Here is a 7395-nt window from a genome sequence, read left to right as displayed (position 1 = left end):
CATGGAATTTTCACCAGGGATGTTACAGAACCCTCCCCCTTGGGGGACACCGTCCTCGGTGTTCAACCACACCTATAACTCAACAAAACCACTGAAAATAAAACATACTTCCCATGGAGCTTTATAACATAACTTGATGCAGTATTTACAATGATCACCCGGATGAAAAGAAAACCAACATGTCAACATAACAACATGACAACTATAATGACATGACACCCATACCGCTTATTTGAGCTTTATAATGTAGCTCATGGTGGTATTTACATCCATATACATATGTACATATACCTAAACATCACACAAAAACATATGCCAAAACATATACCAAACATCATACCAAGATTTATTTGCCTCAATCGGAAAACAATGAAGGATACATAGCCCACATCTAATCCACCATCTCCCATGTAGCTTCATCGGGCCCAAAGTGCTTCCCCTACACTTTAACCTACTCGATTACTCGGTTCCAGAGCATGAGCACCTTTCTCTGCAATATACACTGAGGCTCTAGCTGAAATTCTCCATCTGGCTCCACCTGTAATACATACTAGTTAGTCACATGATCAACATCTTTAACATGCTTCTTAAGAAAAGACACATGGAAAACATCATGGAATTTCACTGTCGGAGGCAATGCATATCTATAGGCTACTGGTCCGATCCTCTCAACAATCCTGAAATTTCCACAAAACCGGGGTGCCATCTTGGCACATGATCTAATCCACAAGGAGCTCTTCTTCGGTTTGATGCATAAGTACACCTATTCCCCAACCTGAAACTCCTTGAATAACCTATTCTGATATGCATAATTGTTTTTCCTATCATGTGATGTGTTTAGATTCTACTTGATTACTTTCATTTCTTGTTCCATTTCCGCTAACATGTCCGGTCCAATCAACACCTTGTAAACCGGATCACTCCAACTGATGGGAGTATTGCAACTTCGCCCATACAATGTCTCAAATAGACTCATCTTCAAAGATTCTTGATACCCATTGTTTTAAGCTAACTCTGCTAGTGGAAGGTACTCTTCCCACTTTTTCTATTGATGCGCATGTACATCCTCAACATGTCTTCCAATATCCTGCTGACCCTCTTAGTGTGTCCATCTATCTGTGAATGATAAGCTATGCTGAAGGTCAACTCTGTACCTAATCCTGTAGAAAACTACTTCCAAAACTCAGAAGTGAACTTAGCATCCCTGTCTAATACAATCTTCTTTGGAACTGTACCATGTAATCTGACCACATCTCTGATGAACACCTATGCTACATCACTAGCTAAGAATGTAGACTTCATTGGAATGAAGTGTGCAACCTTCGTCAACTTGTCTACCACAACCATGATGGAATCATGCTATATCACTGTCCTCAAAACTATTGTGATAAATTCCATGGAAATGACCTCCCATTTCCATTCTAGAATCACAATAAGATGTAGCAGCCCACCTCGATGCTTACACTCTACCTTCACCTGCTGACAATCCAAGCAACTAGCCACAAACGTTTCTACGTCTCTCTTCAAATTCAACCAATAATAGAACTTCTTTTTCGTGGTCAATGTGTTCTGATAGCCTAGGTGAACTAAATATGATTTCACATGAAACTCCCTCAAGGTCACCTTCTTTAGCTCACTTCTATCTAGCGCATATATCCTATCCATAAATCTAACCAATCCATATGCCGTGAGATGATAGTCCACGTCATGTGCACCCTCATATGTACTTGTACATGTACCACTACCTGTACTTGTACCTGTACTCCGCTGAAACCTGTGCACAAACTCCATATCCCTGTCATCTTGCTAACCTACCTACAAGATCATATCCTATAAATATGTACCATATGATCTCATAGTTGCTATGTGATTTACCTGTATCCACCTACTAAGAACATCTGCGACCCTGTTCTCCTTTCCTTTGATGTATTTAATCTCGAAATAAAACTCACTGATCGTGTCCAACCATCTAGCTAACCTAATGTTCAGATTTGAGTGTTCAAATAGATATCTCAATCCACTGTGATCACTCATCAGTACAAACCTCCTGCCAAGAAGATAGTGCCTCCACATTTTCAATGCATGTATGATCGTTGCCAACTCAAGATCATGTGTCGGGTAGTTCTTCTCTTGCTCATTCAACTTCTGTGACTCATAGCATACCACCTATCCATCATGCATAAGGACTCCAGCAAGTCCTCTCTTGCAAGCATCTGTACATACTACAAAATATTTGTCCGGATCTGCAATATTTAACACTAGAGCATGTGTCAACAAATTTTTAAGTTGTTAAAAAATGGCCTCACACTCCTTTTTCCATTCAAACTTCTTACCTTTCCTCTACAATGATGTAATAGGATAATAAATCCATGAGAAGTTCTTGATGAACCTGCTGTAATAACCTACCAATCCCATGAAGGATCTCACCTCGTCTACATTTCTAGGAGCTGCCCACTCCATGATAGCTCTTACCTTTTCTGGATCCACTACTATGCCCTCCTTGGAGGCAACATGTCCCAAGTAATGTACCTCGGTTTGAAAGAAACTACATTGGCTAAGCTTAGCATACAATTGATTCTCTCTCAACAATCTCAACACTTCTACCAAATTCTTGGCATGCTCTTCCTCACTTTTAGATTATACCAATATGTCATCAATAAACAAAATAAAAAACTAGTAAAAATAGGGACGCAACACACTATTCATGAAACACATAAAGGTAGCTGGAGCATTAGTCAAATTGAATGGAACTACAACAAACTCATAATGCCCATACCTAGTCCGGAAAGTTGTCTTGTAAATGTCATCCTCTTTAATGTGTCCTTAATGATATCTAAATCTCAGATCAATCTTCGAGAACACTGCTACTCCCTTCAATTTATCGAACACGTCATCAATCCTTGACAATGGATACTTGTTCTTGATGCTGACTTTGTTCAACTACCTGTATTCAATGCATAACCCGAGAGTACCATCCTTATTTCTTCACAAAAAATACTAGTGCACCCCAAGGTGATACACTTGGCCTAATGTATCCTTTATCAAGCATCTATTTCAGTTGCAACTTTAACTCTATCAACTCTTGAGTGCTCATCCTATATGGTTCTTTTGATGTTGGAGCTGCCTTTGAAACCAACTGAATGAAAACGTCTACTTCCTTGTGAGGTGGAAACTGTGAAATATCTGTGGGAAACACATCCTAGATCTACTGTAGAATTGGGTATCTACTCAAAAAATCTTCATCCTCAACTCCCTTACCTTTTTCAGTAGAGATATGTACTGTAAATAACACACACCCATTCCCGCGACTACGCTTGACCTACATAGCTGTCACCATCCTAACTGACGCGGGTTTCTTCTTTCCCTATAAGACTCTTGGTTCCCCATTGTCATCCAAGCACTCAATGGATTTTTCATAACTATCCACCTTGGTCCTGTGAAGGTATAGCCAAACCATACCCAAAATCAAGCTATACAATCCCAATGGCAGTACATTCAAATGTGCTACTGTAGGCATACCATTTAACTCAAATGCACAAGCTCTTACCCAATGTTGAAATCTATTCTTTGTACTTGTATCCAACTACACTAACTAAGATTCTGCATGCACTTCTTTATTCAAACCACACTTATCCACCAAGTCAGAACTAAAATAACTATAATTAAATCCAGGGTCAATCAAAATAGATACAACTTGATCACAAATCTTACCATCCATCTCAATAATAGACGCCTGATGGTTTTCTTGTCTATTATATAGCACTGCATAGATATGAGGAATGCTCTATATAACATCCCCAACAGTCTAAACCTCTTGTGCACTATAGATTTGGGGCCTACCACACTAATTCCATGGACAATCTCTCTTAAAGTGTTCCTTACCGCATGTCCAACACTCCAACCATCCAATACCATCACCTCTATGATGCTGTTGTGATCCATGTCCCTCTCTGGCTGCATTGAACTTCTTTTGTGGTGCCACATTGTCTTTCTCTTCTGCATTTTGAGGTGTTGTTCTTTTCAGTTTCCATTTAACCTTACCTTTATCCTTATCCTTCCCTTTCCATCATTGCTGAGATTCATTCTTATGCTTTGACTGTTCATAGCGACGTTTAAATTTCCCAATAACCTCCTTAAGTGATCGAGTCTCACTTACTTAATCTGATCTCTAAATGATAATGGAAAACCACTAAAAAATCGCTAAACTTTAGCCTTCTCATCTTTAAGATACAATGCATACCGCAATAGCTCTGGGAACTTAGTTGTGTGCTCTTCATCTGTCATTGATCCCATATTTATCTCATAGAATTCTTTGGCCTTACTGTTGTAGTACCTTTATGACAAGTAATTCTTCATGAAAAGCCTCTTGAACTCATGTCAACTCAAGTCGTCCGTCCTGATGTCTCTAAACTGCTTCACATCTTCCCACCAAATATTTGCTTTACCTTTTAGGCCGAAGATAGAAATTCTAGCTTTCATGTTTTATGTGTACTCATGAAACTCAAAGAACTTTTTCATCCCAAGTATCCAAGCCTTTACATATTTTGGTTTCTTCAAGTCTCCATCAAAATTAGGTGGCTTTTCTTTCTTAAATTCATCTGGAAAGTATCCCCTATCACTCCTCCTATAAGGATGATAATGATGATGATCATGATGCATGTCAGAACTAGAACTAGAATAATACTTGTATCCATCACCTCTCCCATCCGGAGTATCCAAAAATATTCCATCTATAACTGTGTCATATCTATCTAACTTGTGACCACAATGAGACTTACTACCATATATCCCATTAGTTCTGTCCTCCTGCCCATGGTTGATCCGAAGTAGCCCCTATCGTTGTAATTCTAATAAACTCTGAAGGAGTATTGCATTAACCTCTTCTTGTTTCTCTTGTGCCTGCATTATTTTGTCATTTTCCGCCTTACAACTCCTTATTTCTTCCTTCAAGATTCTCAATGTGTATGCTAAATTAGAAAACTTCCTAACACCATGTTGCTCATCTTATTCATAGGGAGAATCTTTGTAGTCTACCATCTTGCTAGTCATTTTGATCTCTTTCCTCCAAAGCATACTATGTTAGCCAAACCAAATAACAATAAACCAACATACCTTAGCATAATTTGGGCAGGATATCTCATCTTCAAGATCAACCAATCAATGTAGTACATTTATAACATAATCATGATAACATATATACATATAATACAAAAGCATATAACTATGTAACCATCATTCTAGCTAGAGTTTAGTCATCAATGCATGACCCTATCAACTACACATACCATGACTTCATGCATGACAACAACAACCATGCCAATGTAAACTGACAATACGCAAGCATAAACAACATGTAAACAATCATACACTCGTGAAAACACACTTCACAACAACAACATCCTCTTTCACATGGCGACATCACTATAACCATTACCAACACCATGCATATGCAACAAGAATATGGACCACAAGGATGATTAAAACACATGCAAATGACATGAATGCATGACCAATACACACTACCCATCCAATCCAAGGGGTGAACCATGCTCTGATACCACTCTGTAACACACTCATCCCACATCTACCCAAGTAACTGACCAATTGGGGTAAATATGCGACGAGAGGCCGCTATAATGGGATTCAACATCCTAAGTCACCTTAAGGAAGTGGAATAGACAGAAACACACCATACCAACCTTCCGCATCAGTGACAAAACTCCCTGGAGCAATCCCAACTAATCAGGTAACCAACCCCTAGGTCCCACTAAGTTTTTAGATGATCAAAACTAAGGATGCTCCCTTGATATGGGCAAGGGTGCATCTGGGAGGCTCTAGATGCTCCCATAGCATAGGTATGCATGTGTCTAGGGAATTTTCTCCTCAGACCCGTGCTTGTGCCTTTGGGATTTGAGCCACCTTTTTAGGCCTCGAGCCCATGTCACTTCCCAAAACTCAATGACAGGTTCAGAACTGAAAGATAACAATAGAATAATGATACAAATGCAATTACTTGAACAAGGACTTGACTGGACCCCTACTATCCATGACAGACATTTCATCAAACATGTCACAAGCATGTAATCTACAAATTTAAACAACAGATCTGAGCATAAGGGTCTAATACTTATCTGAGAATCACTAAGAAGCATTTCCCCTTATGTCATTAGCTTCATTATAATCTATTAGGTCATAGATACATTGTTCATTCATTTACAAATCAAAACATGAGGAGAGCCATACATCATCATTGTCATAATACATGCTTATAACCAACATAATAACAACAAAAATATCAAGGATACATAAACCATAGAATCCACATATAAACCAATACATTTACACATAAGATGTCAAGGAAAGAACATCTTCTTAATGAATGAAAAAGATAACCTGGGATGGGACTACCATGTTCCACTCGACCATAGATTCGCTGAGCTAAATCTCTCTTCAGCCAATCATGCCATATTCCAAGCATGAATGTGGGACTCAAACCAAAAGAACCAACCGGGGCATCCTGAGGCTAAACCACTTCACCCTCATCAATAGAAACCAAGATTTACCGCAACCTACACCGGATCACTAGGCCAACATAATAAACATGTATTGATAGACTTTACCATGTTTTCCACCAGATAACTAGGCCAAAATAAGCATGGATGCCACCGGATTTCTCCACCTACACCATGAAGAATTTTCCTGTCTCCTAGTCTCTCAAGATTTATCACAATCCACACTGGATCACTAGGCCCTAAACCGAGACTCCACCATCTATGCTTTACCATATATCCCGCCATTCGCTGACAAGGATTCCTATGCCTAATCAAGGGCAACCACCTATAATATTTACCGTATATCCCTCCATTAGCCAGTCAAGGATTCTTAGGCCCACCAAGGCACATAATACCTGGCTTTACCGTAACCCATAGTCTGGTTCAGGGGTCACTAGGCCAACATATTTATCGCAATCCACAATTCGGTTCAGGGATCACTAGGCCATGTATTTTTTTTTTGGAGATCCACCTCACTCATCTTTGAATCCATACGATAATCCATCTCAACCAAAAAATGAGAACCCCATCACATCATAGATATATAGAAATGTCAAGGCTAGGCTGAAAACACTGTCACACCTAGAAAAACCCATGCCATAACAACAAAGAACCACATGCAATACCATGCATGCAAGATCTAGCAAGGAAAAAACACATGAAAATCAATAACTACAAAGAATCTTGTTGTAGTTGCTTGACCCTGCTCTTCCTTGCTTGCTCCTTCCTCTTGCCTTATTTTCCTTTCTTGATCCAATGCCAAAATGCTCCAAGAAAAATCTAAGTGTCCAAGAGAGAGAGAGAGAGAGAGAGAGAGAGAGAGAGAGTAATGAGAGAGCTCAAA

Source organism: Pinus tabuliformis, chromosome 9 (assembly GCF_031772625.1).
Source record: "Pinus tabuliformis cultivar Carrire ecotype Pingquan chromosome 9, CPIR1, whole genome shotgun sequence".
Classification (NCBI taxonomy): Eukaryota; Viridiplantae; Streptophyta; class Pinopsida; order Pinales; family Pinaceae; genus Pinus; species Pinus tabuliformis.
This window is presented reverse-complemented; position numbering follows the sequence as displayed.